The 19,030-nt window shown below is 38.0% G+C and overlaps 1 protein-coding gene across 3 annotated transcripts in view; it reads left to right on the forward strand.

Moving 5' to 3' along the window:
• Nucleotides 1-19,030, forward strand: part of NKAIN2 (sodium/potassium transporting ATPase interacting 2) — a 1,086,277-nt gene that overhangs the window by 895,865 nt on the left and 171,382 nt on the right. The window lies entirely within an intron of this gene.

The raw sequence follows: 19,030 nt of genomic DNA on the forward strand, positions 1-19,030 counted from the left end.
TCAAGGGCAATTTTCTCTCATAGCAACCTATACTTAAATGCCAACATCTGCTATATCTAAAACCGTATATAGAAGAGTGTCTGGCATTTACATGATGCCAGTGACATGATTAAAGAAGCTCATACACTTAGTTTACATAGAATTTTCTTATCTACAGTTTTCAGCTATTTCAGTCCTTTAAGATCTGTCTCCCTCTTTAAATATGCCTCACAAGTCCAAATTATGCTCAAAGCTGAAGTTTGGCTCTTATTCTGATTAATAATGTTTTTATATTAACTCCTACCTTTCCAGGCATTAAAATCGTATCATTTCAACAAGACATAATTCAACAGTATTTTCATTGTCTGGATACACACACAAGTTTGAGGGAGATACAAGGGGTATTTTAAGTACTTATTTTCCCCCTGGATTTGAGTATCTCGGGGTTGAGCATGTAGTCCAGAGTAAAGCACATGCTTCAGAGTATGATGTTCAGGGTCCAACCCCCTTTGAAAGAAAACACATAAAAATCTTATTCTCTTTGCACTTATTGATTCTAACCTCACATCGCCATTTCATGTTGTTACTCTAAATGAAGTGTTAATATTCATGTTAAGGGACAAATAAAATTAAATTATCAATGACTTTGGCAGCAATCCAGGCAGTTACAAATTAAGGTCATTTTAAGTATAGACAAAAAAAATCTACCTTTACTATTAAATTGCTGGTGAAAAACTATACAACACTTTCGTCTGGACAGTAAGCATGTTTTTTTAAAAGAGAGAGGAAGCTGTTCTAATATTTCGGATATATGTGATTGTCTTTCCTAACCTCTCCACTGCTGGCTAGATTCTTGATAGAGAAGCACCTTTTTTACATCTTCTTACATCTTGTTAATACACTTTTGTGGTAATTAGTATATATTGATTCAAGACTCACCAAGCAAGTATGACAAGTGAAGCATGCCTCCAGCTTGAGAAAATCAAGACCTGTGAGACAGAAAGCGAAGCTTTTTCTACCTTTATCATAAAGATGATGATGCCTAAGAGTTCTGGACATGGAATAAGTTCCTATCAGTGTCCTTTCAAATATACTGCTGAAGAATGTGTTGGGCTTGAGGTATTGTAAAACCCTCAATTTATGTATTAATCCTATTTTATTCCAACTCCTCAACTAAGACTATTGATATTGACTTTCTGTCTGATCTTTCTAATGATGAGAATGGCATATTCAATGCCTCTGTCCCTCTCGGAGAGCCCAGCAAGCTACTGAGAGTATCCCGCCCACATAGCAGAGCCTGGCAAGCTACCCATGGCATACTCAATATGCCAAAAACAGTAACAGGAAGTCTCACAATGGAGACGTTACCGGTGTTCACTTGAGCAAACTGATGAACAGGACGATAGTGACAGTGCTATTTTAAATTTCTGCTGAAAAACTATACAACATTTTCTTCTGGACAGTAAGCACATTTTTTGAAAACATAGAGGAAGCTGTGTATATTTATCATTATTATTATTATTATTATTATTATTATCTCTCCTATTACTTTTGGACTGGAGCTATAGCACAGCGGGTAGGGAGTTTTCTTTGCACATGGTCGACCAGGTTGGATTCCTCTCTCCCTCTTGAAGAGCCCGGCAAGCTACCGAGAGTATCCTGTCCACACAGCAGAGCCTGGCAAGCTACCTATGGCATATTCGATATGCCAAAAACAATAACAAGTCTCACAATGGAGATGTTACTGGTCGAGCAAATCAGTGAACAACAGGACGACAGTGCAGTGCTACAGTACTATTAGTTTTTCTCTATGGGTAGCAATAGAACAGTGGGCAGGGTGTTTGCTGACCTGGGTTCAATCCCCAGCCATCCATCTGGTCCCTTGAGCACTTCCAGGAGTGATCCCTGAGTGAAGAGCCAGGAGGAAGCCCTAAGCACTACCAGGTGTGGCCCCAAAACCCAAAAACAATCAAAAGTAAGAACTTTGTTGTCACTTAATTTGGTGCATATATATTGGTAAGTTGTCCTCTTGATTTATTGTATCATTTTATATATAATGCCTTTATGTCTATGTCTATTTTTTTTGATACACAGAGAGCCAGTTTAGCTTTTTTCTTTTAAGCTGCATTTGCCAATATTTAGCTATTTACTTTTATCAAGTTCAAATGTGCCTCTTGTAAGCAGGAAAGTTTGTTTCCTGATATATCCAGCTATTTTTGTTTCTTTTAGAGTATTATATCGATTGACATTTAATAAAATTCATTATATAAAGGAGCTTAACATTTTCTTAGAATTTTGGGTGTATTTATCAATTCATCTTTGTTTCCTTAGCTTCTAATTTTCTTTAATTTCATTTTGATACTCACATTTTGTGTAGTGATAATCTGTTTCCATATGCCTCATTACTTTTTTCTGATTTTTGTTTTGCTTTGTTTTGGGTTCTTTGTTTTTGCATGAAGATTTCTTTGTAATTTATGTCTAATAATTTTTTTCTCTTTTAATTTTAAAAGCAGTCTGTCTCAAGTCATTCTGAAGCCTCTTTTAATGCTCTCCTACTTTCTCCCTTTGTATATCTTTCTAGTATTACAGGTTCTATGGTTTCATTCCTTTTAATACAGCAATGGATGAATTTATAAAATTCTATTAACTGTTGTTTATCTGAAAATTTCTTTATCACTACTTCAAATCAGAGTGATAACCTGGGAATATAGGGGATTTGTACTGGAGGTTCTTTGTATTAAATGCTTTTGATCTGTTTTGCCATTCCATTCTTTCCTGTAGAGTTTCATTAGGATAAAATGAAATTCTTATCCTAATGAAATAGTCTCATAGGTGAATGAAACTCATTTTATCCTAATGAAAAAGAGTTTCATTTCATCCTATGCAAATCAGTCCCTTCAAATTTGAGTCTTTGCTTTTTTCTTGTTGCTTTTAGAAGTCTCTGATTCCTTTGAATCTTGTCATTTAACTTACAATTTATCCTGGTGTTCTTCTGTTTGGTTTTACTTTGTAACTCTGGGTTCCCCAGATCAGGATTAGAGAAATTCTCATCTGTCTTATTTCTTTTTTAGTAATTCTTCCCTCCTGTGATCCCTCTCATTCTGGAATGTCTGTAATGCAAATGTTCCTCAAAATGCATTCCCATAAATCTCTTGTGTTCTTCACTGGAGTTGGGGGTGGGGAGGGGTGGTTGCTGATGTTGGGGGGAGATCTCCAATAATTTGAGGGAATTGGAGGTTACTCGTAGTGGTACTAAGCCAACCAAGCTAGATGGTTTTATGCTCCAACCTAACAATAGGTCCTTCTGTTCAGCCTGGTGCTACTGAGGGCATCAAGGGCATCCCCCAAAATGCTTGTATGCCATCAGAATCATAGTCATTGGTTCTCTGGGCCTGCCAAGATACACCCAGCAATGTTCATGAGGACATGCGTGGTGCAGGGTTTGAACTGGAAGGTTTAGCCACAGGTTTAGCCCCAGTGAAGGCTAAACATATCCCTGACTTCTGACTACCCCATTCCCAACACCCATTTTTCTTTTCTTCTTTTTTATACTATTATCTCTTTTCTTTTTTTTTTTTGATGATTGCATCTACCTTGTCCTAGAGGTCTTTTTATTTCTTTTTTACATCTATTTTGCTGCTGACTCACACGTGTGTTTTTTCAGTTCAATATCTATATCTTTAGATCATTTATTTCAATTTAGACATTTTTTTCTTCTTTTAATCCAAGTTTCTTGATATTCTTTTCTAGCTATCTGCTCTGTATTCATATGAATTTATGTGTGGCTAAGTAACCTATGTGCTGACACAGACTTAATGGGCAAATAGAACCTCCATACCACACCTTCCTGTAGAGTTCAATGTCATCACAGAGACTTGCTAGCTGGAGTGTTTGGGAAGATATTGTCAGTTGGCTCACAGAGGGAAGTGGGCTGAGTTTACTGGCCTGGTTATAAAAGTGCCCATCCATTTTCTCTTCTGTTTTCACTGGCTTTGATTCGTGCATTTGGTGCTCAATTACTTGCTTCCAATTTCAATATGTATGAAAAGTGAGTTGAAGTCAGGAAATATGAGGACTACAGTTTTATTCTTTTCGAAAAAGTTTTAGCTGTTCGTGGTCTTTTGTGACTGCCTATAATATTTTATATTTGTGACATATATTTTTAGGATTTTTGATTCTGATACTAGCATATGTGGTGTTGCTTGTTTTTTTCACTTTCTGTATGAAGTTTCTTATAATGGACAGGTCTGTACTAGTGGTCCATAATGCTTGCATTAGGCTACTTAAGTTGCTTTTATGAGTCACATTAGACAGTCATAGTCACCATAACCAGAATTCAAATTGTTTTTTTAAGTTCCTTTCCAGATAATTCACTGCTTAACAAATTCTTATTATTTTAAAATATTTTCTATATTATAATTTTGCTTAATCAATTGTATTTGTAATATTTCAACATTCTTTATATTAAAAACATATTTACCTGCAAAGAAATAATTTAAGTCTTCCTGATTTGGATGCTTATTAAATTTCCTTGTTTTGACTTAATGTTCTAGCTAGAACTTTCAATAACATATTGAAATACTAAATAGACCTGGTCAGATTTAGTTTACTTCCCTTGTCCTAATTTTTGCGGTAAAGTTTTATGTTTTTCATCATTCAGGATGATGTTTTCTGTAGATTTTATATTTACAGATTTTATTATGTTTAGGTAAACTTTTTCCTAGTTTTTACACCATTTTATCCAGAAAAAAATGTTGAAATTTTATGAATGAACTGCCATAATTATTAGACAATAATAATTTTTGTTCTTCACTCTGTAAATACTATGTATCGATAACTGATTAATTTTAAATCAATTTATTAATTGATTGAACATTCATCACCATCATCATCATCATCATCATCATCATCATCATCCTGTTGATCGTTGATTTTCTCAAGCGGTCTCGTAACATCTCCATACGTCCTAGCCCTGAGATTTTAGAAGCCTCTCTTTACTCGTACTTCCCAACGGTGCCGCATTAAAGGCTCTTTCAGGGTCAGGGGAATGAGACCCATCATAGTTACTGGTTTTGGCATATGAATACACCACGGGGAACTTGCCAGGCTCTCCCATGTGGGCAGGGAACTCTCAAGTAGCATGCCAGGTCCTCTGAGAGGGAGAACTAGGCTATAAGATGTTGTGTGCTTCCAGGAGCTTGGTTTTATAGTCTCTGGATGTTGGCCGATGATGGGATTACACGGCCCCAGGGGCAGTTTCTGGGTGTGACTGCCTAGCTACTGGAAAATGGGGGATCTGGGCAGAAGAGGCCCAGTCCCAATCCGAGTAGGCTTGGCGATCTCAGCCCTGGGTCCTGCACACCTGGGTTCTTCTGCTGGTTCCTTCATGTGTTAGGCTCGTCCAAACGTGTGGAGAGGGGCCTTGAGCATGGCTGTGGCTGGGTTCCGGAGAGCTTTGGCTGCCGGGGCTCTGTTCAGGGCAGGGAGGGAAACTCAACCCACCCTCTCCAAGGGGCCCCGATGAAGACAGCCAGGCTGACCCTTCTTTGTAACCCATACAGTCTTGATGTATGATCCTTTTAATGTGTTATGGAATTTGGTTTACTAGTCTTTTATTGAGAATTTTCACATCTACGTTCATTAGGTATTTTGGCCTGAAGTTTTCTTTTTGTAAGATACCGTGTGGTATAGGTGAAATGTTTTTCCCTTCTACCACCCCAAAATTATATATTGAGTTCCCAACTTGGTATTTTTATGACTAAATAGTTCATGATTATAGAGTTCCTCGTAACTATAAGTGATTTGTTCTCTTCTAAAAGAGATACTGGAGAGCGTGTTCTCGCTTGCTCTCTCTCTCTCTCTCTCTCTCTCTCTCTCTTTCTCTTTCTCTCTCTCTCTTATGAATATGTGTAAAGAAATTACCAGTCTGCAACCAAGAAATAGTTGCTCACCAGACACCAAGTCTGCTGATATTTAATTTATAATAATTGAAACTATAAGAAATAAATTTCTAGTGTTTATAGCTATACACTTATGATATTCTATCATGGTAGCATAAACTGATTAAGACAGAAATTGCCATCAAGAAGTGGGTGACAAATACTATAATAAATGTCTAAAAAATATAAAAGTGGCAGTAAAACTGGGCAATTAACAGAGACTAGAATGTCTTGAGATAATTCTGGAAAACACTAAATTGCTATGAACAGAGTTACAAAGACAATTCTAATAATGCAGCAAGGACTCAGAAAGAAGAAAGAATAGCTGTAGAGAAAAGTTCTGTTCTTCTTTAAGAATAAATATAGTTAACAAAGACTATTCTCTTGAGATTTCAAAAAAAAATTAAAGCCAAATTATAGACAATATAAAAAAACCTATCTTGTTATCAAGTGACAAAGAAATTGAATGTCTTGGATCCATATCCCAATGCTTTGCAAAAGACAAAACTTGATAAAAATGGTTATCTACCTGAGATTTTTACGTTCCACTTTTCATTGTTAGTGTTGTTGTGTTGACCGCAATGTGCTATGCACTTAGCTGTGGTGTTCAACAGTGTTCATGCACTTTTAGCTGTGCTTGCATATGTGCTTTTTAGGAATTTCACACTTTAGTCGTGGAACCTGTGCAAATTTTGGTTATAGTTAAACTGGGGATTACTGTGGTGCTCACATTCAAGTTTACTAAGGACCATATACTTTAATAGTGATGTTTAGACCCTCCTTATTTTTGTAAACAGGAGGTAACATGCTCTGTGGTGTTGCTCATAAACCTAAAAAGCCAAACCACCACAATGACTCCCAGTGCGTGCAGTGACACATTTTGCTACTATCTGATACTTTTAAGTCATCCCTAAGCCCCTATCTGATGTTTTTAATTAGGTTTTGTTCTCTTTAATGCTAAGGATTAAGTCAAGAAATCCAATATTTTGAAGATGACTTAAGGGACTTAGTGAAAAAGAAGTAGTGGCCTGGGCAAAAAGGAGTCCTTTCCCTTCTTCACTCTCCTAGAAAAGTACCTAGGAAGTCAGGACTGGTAAACTCTTTCACAAGCATGTACACAGCAAAGATGGCTGTATTCCATCAGCCCCACTGGGCAGTCAGCAGTCTATGCCTGAGATCCACTGCAGAAGCATTAATCCCCACTGTTCAATTTCTCACGGACCTGTGAAACTCAGGCTAGGACAAGGAATTTGCTTTTTCAGGAGAGAAAAAAAAAAAAATGACCCTGACTCCTGCCTAGGTTCTCTTCAGATCCAGTACCTGTCCACATAAAAAAAGAATATTAAGAAGGAAATAATAGTGAAGAACTGTTTTCTTTTTAATTTGGAAAATATGAGGGGATATTAAAAAAAAAGGGTGAACATGTTCAAGGAAATGTGGGCTTCTCCAGAGGAAAAAGAGCAGAGCACACATCCCAAATCGATAAGGTGTGATGCAGGTGTCCCCCAACATTGGAAGTATACCAAGAGAACATCTCACGCAGATTCAAATTTCCAATATTGAGAATTTTCCCTTTGCTTCTACAATGTTAGATTTTATAAGGTTTCCCCAAACTGCTCCCCAAAATCCTGTTATTAGGGTAATCTGAAGAGAAGGGGAATTTAAAACTATTGATGATCTTTGATACTATTGATGATCTTTGACATCCTTATCACAGCCTTTGTTCTTGCAGGATCCATTCTTCTCAGAGTCCATTTCATGCTCTGGGCTTTGCACTTTGCATGCCAAAAGAATTTTCAATGGGTCCCTATATTTCAAAGGCCTCCTTGCCTTTGGGCTGAGTTAGCTTGAAGACACAGTGATTTGTTTTTGTTTCAGGAGCTATAACCATTGTGCTCAGGGTTTACTCCGGCTCTTAGCTCAATGTGATGCTGGGGAATAAGGGGAGTTTAAAGCAAAAGCACTTTCCCCAGGTACTATCTCTTTGACCCGAGATACCCAGATTTCAATCTATACACATATGGCCTCATCTTTTCGCCTAAAACAATTTGGTGAGTTTAGTATGATTATGATCCACAGGCTTAATTATGCTCAAGTGAAGCCAGACCCTATTCTTAATAAGGAAAGGATTACTTTCCATTTTCCTTAGGACTACCACTTTCACCCTGGCCCAGAGTGCAAGAGTGAGCTGAGGAGAGAGCATTATGGTATGATCATGGTAGTTTCAAAGGCTAGGGCAGTTTTCTGGTTCAGATGATCCTGGATTCCTCTGCCCAGTGCCTCCGTAATTGGATCCCTGAAAAAAAAATTATTGTAAACTATCACCAAGGCAGCCAAGCTGCTAAGGCCTCTTGGAGTTACAGAGCCTGATCTCAACCCAGAGAACCTTCAACATGAAATGCCTGCAACAATTTTGTGAGATTAGTACGGATATGAACCACCAACTTAATCACTTTCAGAGAGGCACAGAAAGTGAGTATAAATAAAACTGAATTAAAATAGAGTGAAGTATTGAATTATTGTTGAATAATAATTCAATAAAAATTATTATTGAATCGTATGTGCTAATAAAATTTAATGTGAGATTTCAGATTACCTTGAGACCCATCAACTTTTTACTTTCCTATTTCTTCCTCTGTAAAGGGATTATCTATCTAATGCCTATAATGACAATCATTATATTTTGTAAGTAAGTGATATATATGTACAATATATATGTTACTAACTTATATATTATATATATATATATATATATATGAGGCAGAGAGTCTCTTGCCCGCACACCTGGCTGTCTTCCCTGGGGCCCCTCGGAGGGGATGGGCTTCAGCTTCCCTCCCCACCCCGAGCAGAGCTCCTGGCGGTCAAAGACCACCAGAACCTAGCTACAGCCATGCTCGAGGTCCCTCTCCACACATTCGGACAGGCCTCACTCATGAAGGTACTAGCAGAGGAACCCGGGTGTGTGTAATCCCATCAACGGCCAACATCCAGAGACTTAAAAGCAAGCTCCCAGAAGCACGAGGAATGCAAAGCAGCTGCACAATATATTATAACCTAACTTCTCCCTCTGGAAGAAACTGGCAAACTACTGAGAGTTTCCTGCCCACATGGGAGAGCCTCGAAAGCTTCCCATGGTGTATTCATATGCCAAAGCCAGCAACAAGATGGGTCTCATTCCCCTGACCCTGAAAGAGCCTCCAATATGATATCATTGGGAAGACTGGGTGGAGAGAGGCTTCTAAAATCTCAGGGTTAGGACAAATGGAGAGGTTGTTGAGACCTTGAGACCGCTCAAGAAATTCGATGATCAACAGGATGATGATCATGATGATGATATGTGTGTGTGTGTGTGTGTGTGTGTGTGTCGCACTGTCATCCCGCTATTCATCAATTTGCTCAAGCAGTCACCATTAACATCTCCATTTTAAGACATGTTGTTACTGTTTTTGGCATATCAAATATGCCATGGGTAGCTTGCCAGGATCTGCCATGTGGGTGGGATACTCTCGGCAGCTTGGTGGGCTCTCCGAGAGGAACAGAGGAATGGAACCTGGGTCAACCATGTGCAAAGCAAATGCCCTGATCGCTGTGCAGGTGAAATGGAAGAGTAGAATGTTGTGGGCTGTTTGTGACCCCCAACGTTGGTATATTAATGTCTTAACTTCCAGCTTGATGGTACCTGGAAGTTGATTATTAGAAATTCTCAGATAATGAGTCTAAAATTTTTATAAAAAGGAATGGCCTTATAGTAAGACACCAGAAACCTTTCACACCATTTATGCCATAAAGGTACAGTGTAAAAGACTCTAAGATTAAAACCATAATGTAGGCTCCTGTTAGATGAATGCTGAAACTGTCAGTAACTTGATTTCACATTTTCAAATTTTTAAAACTGTAATAAATAAATTTCTGTTGCAAGAAACTCAGCTTATAGTTTTCAGCTTTTGTGCTCCAAAATGATTAAAATATTTTAATGTGTCAAGATAATGCTTGCCTAATAACATTTGAAGTGTTCCTTAACCCCAATTTCTTAGAATAGAGGAAAAGATTAGCATTTTAAAAATATCTGTTTGATTTCTTCAGTGCACGCAAAACTAGTCTTGGACTTATCTTTATTGGAGTGCTTTTCATTACTGACTCAGTAACCTTACCAGTTATAGGTCTTTCTGATTTTCTATTTATCATGATTCATTCTGGGTAGGCGGCATGTAATTAGGAATCAATCCATTTCTTCTGGGTTATATAATTTATTAACATATAATTTTTCATCATAGTCTCATGATTATTTTCATTCCTGTGGCATCTGGTGTAACACCTCTTCACTCAGTTCTGATTATATATATTTGAGTATTCTCGCTTCTTGGTTAATATATGAACAATTTTATTGATCTTTTTTAACACCCACTCCAAGTCTTGCTGATTTTTTTTAATTTTTCTTGTCTCTCTTTTGTTTGGTTTTGCTCTTGTCTTTATTGTTTTCGTCTTTCTATTAACTTTGAGCTTAGTTTGCTCCATATTTTCCCCAATGTGTGAAGATAGGCTGTTTTTTTTGAGAAGTTCCCCTTTAGTACTGCTCATTCTCATGCAAAAGTTTTGTTGTACTACATTTCTGTGTGTGTGTGTGTATATGTGTGTGTATGTATTTTGCACTTTCTCTTTTTATTTTTCTTTGGTGTATGGGTTTTTTGATTTGTGCTATTCATACATTTGTTCCAATTTTCTTTTGATAGTGATTATAATTTTATTCTATTTAGGTTTAAGAGATATTTCTTATGAGTTAAGTATTAGCTTTAAGATTAAATTTCTGTTTTAAATGTTAAATTAAGTGCTCTTGTGAAAGTGTCTTTTGTAACTTGACCTGTGATCTGTACTGGAGAATATTTCAAGTAAATTTGAGAAGAATGAGTGCTGTGTTAATGTTGCATTGACTAGTCTCTCTATGTTTATTTGGTTTGGATGTTGAGAGAATGTTTTTTTCCTTATCCATATATTATTGAGTTAGTGTATCATTCAGGAGTAAGAGGGCCTGGGTGCCTATTCTACCATCTTGTTGACATCAGTCCCCCTGCTTTATTGATTTTGTGTGCAAAAATAAACTGAAATGATTTAGAATTTTAACTCATAAGGGACAAGAGGGTGCCTACCCAACATGCAATTACCTCAAGTTTCATTTCTGGCACGACAGGTTCACTCAATTCACTAGGGGCATCTCTGGAGTTCTGAAAAATTCTAGGTGGAATCATGAAGACCCCAGCATTATTCAGCTCAGGGTATACCTGGTCTTACATGGCCAGAGCTGCATCACATTGTGTTAGGCCCTTGCATTGAACTACTGTGATGATTAGCTAAGAATCACTGTAGGTTGGGAGTGGGATGGGAGGATAGGAGCCAGATCTCCTTTCCTGAGCTTATTTGGGGATTGCTATGTAAAGCAAATAGAGTAAGTAAAATTGATACTGTAGGTAACATCCCATAGGGCGTTTGCCATGCATGCGGCTGACCCGAGTTCAATTCCTCTGTCCCTCATAAAGACCGGCAAGCTACCGAGAGTATACCGCCCCCATGGTAAAGCCTGGCAAGCTCTCCGTGGCATATTCGATATGCCAAAAACAGTAACAACAAGTCTCACAATGGAGAGTTACTGGTGTCCACTCGAGCAAATCGATGGACAACAGGAAGACAGTGCTACAGTGCTACAGTTGGTAACATGGTTCTAATAGCCCTACCATGAGGTATGGATTTACAGTTCCTGTACCTCACCAGCACTACCAAAGTGCCGAACATACTCCACCAGTTATGTTATTTCTAGTCCACCTCTTCATTCCTCTTCATTCCTCCCCTTCACTATTTTTTAATCTGAGTTTTATGTCTAAGACCAAGTGGTTGCCATAGTTTGATTCTAATTCTTTGTTATGTCTCTACATCACAGATAAATATAATATTTTAACGTCTCCACTTCATAAAATAAGTATTAAAAATATTTCTTTTTTGCCATTATTAATGTATGAATAGAAGAGAACAGGATTATTTTGGAAAGTGAATGTAACGACCAGTAGGAATTCAAGAAAATCAAAGGTTCCAATTGAAATCTGAAAGTTAGTTTAAATGTTTATGTGTGATTCAAAAGTTAAGTGAATCAATTATAATCTCCTAGAGAGAGAAGAAATTATCATTGTTTCTATATCTTTGTTTATTATAACTATTATTATCCTGAATCACCAAGTTTCCATCATTCTCTCACTGTTCTCTTTTATTTCCTATTTGATGATCACCAGATTTTATGGTTGCTTGAATACTGAGCTTTAAAACAGAATAAATCTATTATAATATTCACCATATGACGTGTTCTATTTTTAAAATATATCACTGATGTTATAAGCATTATTTACTCCAGGTTTCCAAAATGAAGAGGCATACAACTATTTTGATTCTTGTTCGTGATTTAACTTGAATTTTAAAAAATTAGTATATGTCTGATCCTCCGTTCCTCTCAGAGAGCTCGGCCAGCTACTGAGACTATCCTGCCCGCACAGCAGAACCTGGCAAGCTCCCCGTGGTGTATTCGATATGCCAAAAACAGTCACAACAAGTCTCACCATGGAGACGTGACTGGTGCCCACTCGAGCAAATTGATGAGGAATGGGATGACAATGACAGTGACAATATGTCTGATAATGAGATTATATTTATAGTTTAGTAGCAGATAATTAATTTTCTATGTATGTACTCACATATGTACTCACTCAAAGATGGCTGAGAACCTTTCCAATATAATGTACTCAGATTATAAAATGTTTATATTATGTCACTCAAGCCCATACATTTCTGGCATGAATATAAAAGTGCTTGCAAAAAGGAACCGAATTCTTGGGGTTTAATCCTTAATGGTTGTTGATTATTTGGTGATACTCCTTAAACAAATAGACAAAATTCATTGTGCTTATAAATTCAAATATTAAGCACATGAATACAAAATTCACTCATGCACCCATTATAGGACAGCTGGAATTAAGATTACCTGATTTTCTTGTTTTTATTAACACTTTCACAGGAAGAAATAATTTTAATAAGAAAAATCTCTTGACCTCTGTAAATAATAATTCTACTGAACCAGAACTATAAGAAAATATTAAAATAACTATCCCCTCTTAGAATCGTCTATCTTATCTAGCTTTGCTTAGAAAAATTAGCAAAATAAAACAAAAAATAAAAAACCTAAAAAGATGCATATTTTAAATATATTTTCATTTTGTACTTTAAAAATAATACATGGAGAGTCCCTTTCTCTCCACATCCACACCAACACCAGTTGCTTTTGTTCTTTTGGATGTGGGCCAGTCTCTGTGGTGTGAGATGATATCTCATTGTTGTTTTGATCTGCATCTCCCTGATGATTAGTGATGAAGAGCATTTTTTCATGTGCCTTTTGGACATTCATATTTCTTCTTTGAGAAAGTTTCTGCTGATTTCATTCACCCCATTTTCTGATGGGGATGGGTGTTTTCTTCTTGTGCAGTTCAACCAGTGCCTTGTACATCCTTGATATCAACCCCTTATAAAATGGGTAATGGGTGAATATCCTTTCTCATACTGTAGACTTTCTTTGTATTCTGGTCACGGTTTCTTCTGATTTGCAGAACCTTCTTAGTTTAAGATAGTCCCATTTATTTATCTCTGTTTTCACTTACTTGGCTAACGGCGTGTCATCTTTGAAGATACCTTTAGTTTCAATGTCATGGAGGGGTTTGCCGATCTTGTCTTCAATGTACCTTAGGATTCTGGTCTGATGTTGAGGTCTTTAATCCATTTTGGTATGACTTTTGTGCGGGTGTTAGGTAGAGGTCTCTCTGTCACTGCTTGTAGGAATGCCAACTGGTTCAGTCCTTTTAGAAATTAAGCTCCCATTTGACGCAGCAATACCACTTCTAGGAATATATCCCAGAGAGGCAAAAAAAGTATAGTAGAAATGACATCTGCATTTGTATGTTTATTGCAGCACTGTTTACAATAGCCAGAATCTGGAAAAAAAACCCGAGAACAGATGATAGGTTAAAGAAGCTTCAATACATCTGCACAATGGAATACTATGCAGCTGTTAGAAAAGATTAAGTCATGAAATTTGCACATAAGTGGATCAACATGGAAATTATCATGTTAAGTGAAATGAGTTAGTGAAAGAGAGGGACAGACATAGAAAGATTGCACTCATCTGTGGACTATAAAGTAACATAGTGGGAGACTAGCACTCAAGAATAGTAGAGATAAGTACCAGGAGGTTAGCGCCACGGTTTGAAAGCTGGCCTCACATGCTGGGGGAGATGGCAGCTCAGATAGAGGAGGTAAAGGGCAGCTCACAATAGGAGAAATGTGCTGAAAGTAGACTATAGACCAAACAGGATGGTCACTCAATACCTCAATTTCAAACCACGACACCCAAAAGGAGAGAGAGAACAAAAGGGAATGCCCTGCCATAGAGGCGGTTTAGGGGGCATAGTAAAGGGATAGTGGGAGGAATAGTGGGATTATTGGTGGTGGAGAATGGGCACTGGTGGAGGGATGGGTACTCATCATTGTGTGACTGGAACGCAAGCACAAAAGTTTATAAGTCTGTAATTGTATCTCACAGTGATCACTAATAAAAAAATTATAATAATACATGGAAAATAGCCCAAAATATGTAGCTAGATAATATAAAACAAATCATTTTAGTTACCATTCTAAACATCACTTTGAACCATCAGCACTTTAAAACAGAACCACCAAGGAGTTTATAACTTAATGCATATTCTTTGTTTTGTAGATAAGAAACAAAACTGTGTCATTTAGAGTAGTTTCAGAGATGGAACTGTGAGCATAGTCTCCTGAGACTCTCAGTTTTTACTTTAAAATTCCAAACATCATTTCCTTAGTCAAGAACTTCTTTTATTTTTTACATAAGAAAAAGTATTTTTAAAATTTGGATGGTTTCTGTTTATGAAACTTGGATATAAAACAGTGTTGATTGTAGAAAATAACGAAAGATGAATACAAATTGCTTTCAAAAACAACATTTTTCCTTCAATCTTCTTTTCTTTCCTTGGTGGGGGACTGAATCATTTCTTCTTTCTCCAGAATACAGATATATATTCTGTTTCCTGTTCTTCAAAATGAAAGATGAACAGATTACCCATGTATTATTCAAATATAACATACTGTTTGGAAATCATTAAGATAGAATCCATATTTATTTTAATATTCAGGATATTATAAGTTCGAAATCATATTTGGAAACCAATAGTAGATAAAAGTCGATGAATTGATTACCTCTCACAAGGATAAATTATTTGCACTTCAATAAATTATTTTAGAATGCAATTATTTAGGACTCAGGATAGTGAATTTTATAAAGAGTAACAATAAGTCTCTCAATGAGAGACATTACTGGTGCCCGCTCGAACAAATCTATGAGCAACGGGATGATAGTGATTAGTGATTAGATAATAAGATTTAATTTCCAGGGCAGGGAATAGAAATGCCAATTTAGCTCTAGTTTGCAAGGCAGTCTTTAAAGCATTCACTGTGGCTGAATATCTTTTCCTTACCTTCAGAAGTATTGGAAATACTCAATAGAGTAACAGTTGCCATCAATATTTGACAGATTTTTTGAAATTTCTTTGATTGAAATATTATAGTTCCAAATACCAAAAATCTATTGATTAAATGCATCATTTATTAGAATGGTGGATTATTAAATGCATCATTTATTAAATATATCATTTATTAAGATTTATATCCAGGCACTCCCAGCAGGCTCCGCCTCGCCTCACCTCTAGTGAGGTCTGGCTAGCGCTGTGCCTGGGAGGGTCTCAGCCAGTTTTTAGTTCTATTTGGCGCTGAAGGGGCAAAACCAAAGTGGTTACTCTGTGGAGGAGGGGACAGATGCTCTTTGGCTGGAGAAAGGCAGAAGAGTGTGGTTAGTCGCATTCCTCTATGCACAAGGGCTGATGGAATGCAACCTGTGGGATACATTCCTATGCAGGGAGGGGGGAGAGCAGACCTTACATCCCAGTGGTTTGGGCTACATAAAAGGGGAAGGCGAGATCTAATTACTCCTGGCCGTGCTCGGGGGGACTATACAAGATGCTGGGAATCAAACCCTGGTTGGCCGAGGTGCAGGGCAAATGCCCTACCCTCTATGCTATCCCTTTAGCCCCCGGGGGGATCTCTCTTAACTGCTTCTGGTGGCAAGAAAAATGTCACATTTTTATTTTATTTTATTATGTATTTTATTTTATTGAATCACCGTGAGATAGTTATAAGCTTTCATGTTTGGGTTACAATCTCACAATGATCAAACACCCATCCCTCCACCAGTGCACATTCCCCACCACCGCTATCCCGTGTATACCCCTTTTCCCACCCTCCCCCTGCCTCCATGGCAGACAATATTCCCCATACTCTCTCTCTACTTTTGGGCATCATGACTTGCAACACAGACACTGAGAAGTCATCATGTTTGGTCCATTATCTACTTTTGGCACACATCTGCCATCCCAGCTGGTTCCTCCAGCCATAATTTTCTTAGTAATCCCTTCTCTATTCCATCTGCCTTCTCCCTTCCACTCATAAAACAGTCTTCCCGCTATGGGGCAATCCTCCTGGCCCTTGTATCTACTGTCCTTGAGTGTCAGCCTCATGTGATGTTATTCTATACTCCACAAATGAGTGCAGTCCTTCTATGTCTGTCCCTCTCTTTCTGACTTATTTCACGTAGCATGATACTCTCCATGTCTATTCATTTATAAGCAAATTTCATGACTGCATCTCTCCTACCACTTGCATAATATTCCATTGTGTAGATTTACCAAAGTTTCTTTAACTAGTCATCTGTTTTAGGGCACTTGGGTTGTTTTCAGATTTTGGCTTTTGTGAACAGTGCTGCAATGAATATATAGGTACAGATGTCATTTCTACTCTGCTTTTTACATCCTCAGGATATATTCCCAGAAGTGGTATTGCGGGGTCATATGGAAGTTCAATTTTCAAATTTTGAAGGACTCCCCATATTGTTTTCCAGAATGGCTGGACCAGTGAATGTCGCATTTTTAGGGGTGGTTCGCTTGGGAGGTCAGTTTGGCAACTAGGATTAAGGGTAGAGGAGCAATTGTTGAAGGTGGATCTGGAGATTTCCTGCATTGGTTCCTAGATGTATTTCGGCAGGGATGGGTGCTAAGAGAAGAAAAATCTCCCTTTCAGAGAACCTGGCAAGCTACCGAGAGTTTCCTGCCCACATGGGAGAGCCTGGCAAGCACGCCATGGCGTATTCATATGCCAAAACCATTAACAATGATGGGTCTCATTTCCCTGACCCTGAAAGTTCCTCTAATGCGGCACCATTGGGAAGGACATGTAAAGAGAGGCTTCTAAAATCTCAGGGCTAGGACAAATAGAGACATTACTGACACCGCTCAAGAAAATCTACAATCAACATGATGATGATGATGATGATAATGATGATTAAAATTATTGGACTGGAGCAATAGCACAGCGGGTAGGGTGTTTGCCTTGCACACGGCCGACCCGGGTTTGATTCCTCAGTCCCTGTTGGAGAGCCCAGCAAGCCTATGAGAGTATCCCGCCCGCATGGCAGAGCCTGGCAAGCTCCCCGTGGCATATTTGATATGCCAAAAACAGTAACAACAAGTCTCACAATGGAGACGTTACTGGTGCCTGCTTGAATAAATTATGTTCAAGATATAGTGCTATTATTATTATTGATGCTCTTGATAGAGGGAAATAAATGTATATGCCTCTCAGAGAACCCGGCAAGCTACCGAGAGTATCCCATCCGCAAGGCAGAACCTGGCAAGCTCCCCATGACGTATTCGGAATGCCAAAAGCAGTAACAATAACAGGTCTTATTCCACTGACCCTGAAAGAAGCTTCCAATCATTGGGAAAGATGAGTAAGGAAAGGCTGCTAAAATCTCAGGTTTGGGACAAATGAAGACATTACTGGCACCCGCTCGAGTAAATTGATGAACAATGGGATGACAGTTATACAGTGACAGTGATTAAAATGAAAATGTCACTGTCACAGTCATCCCGTTGCTCATAGATTTGCTTGAGCGGACACCAGTAACATCTCCATTGTGAGACTTGTTTTTACTGTTTTTGGCATATGAATGTGCCACAGGTAGCTTGCCAGGCTCTGCTGTGCAGACGAGATACTTTTGGTAGCTTGCCGGGCTGTCCGAGAGAGGTGGAGGAATCGAACCTGGGTCAGCTGCGTGCAAGGCAAACACCCTACCTGCTGTGCTATTGCTCCAGCCTTAAAATGAAAATTAGGAGATTGATTTTGTAATATTATTGTGAAACTTAAATTTCTAAATATTTGCAAAGAAAATTAAAAATTTCTTGCTCAAGAGGCTAGAGAGATAGTACAGTGGACTGGATGTTTGCCTTGCATGGGACCAACCCACATTTGATCCACAACACCCCATATGATTCCCTGTGCTCTGCCACGATCTCTGAGCGAAGTCAGGAGTAAGCCCTAAGAAGACTCAGGTGTGGTCCACCCTACCCCCATTCTACCAAATATCTAATCTTCAGGCTAATTACCATTAATTTATTTACCTCTACGTGTTTTGGGGTATCCTTTCCTAGGAAGTATTCTCTGTAAGTAGCAATCTTGTTCAAAACCAAAGATAATCCTGTAAACATTTTCCAACTAACTGGTTTTTTAATGTGCCAAACTTAGAAAAGCGTTTCTTTTATTTTCTTTTTTAAGTTACAGAGTAGTTTACTATTTAAATGAAAATATATGGTAGAGTCCAGCAAAATGACATGTAGTTAGACACCAGATTCTCTTAATCGCCTCATTTTAAAATAAATGATTAATGGAAAAAAATATATAGTTTCTGGAAAGAGACAACCAGATAGTTGAAGAAACAGGCATCTCACAGAGTGTTGGATGGAGGAGCAGAGAAGGCAGAAATTGCTGTAAATAAGAGCAGTTGTGTGTCTACTGAATACAGTGATTTCCAAGATGAAGGAAAGCTACAACTCTGAGCACCCACAGATGCAAAATGAAGAAGATCTCCTCCAGATAGAAGCAGACATAGGAGACCTGAA

This window comes from Sorex araneus, chromosome 4 (genome assembly GCF_027595985.1).
Source record: "Sorex araneus isolate mSorAra2 chromosome 4, mSorAra2.pri, whole genome shotgun sequence".
Lineage (NCBI taxonomy): Eukaryota > Metazoa > Chordata > Mammalia > Eulipotyphla > Soricidae > Sorex > Sorex araneus.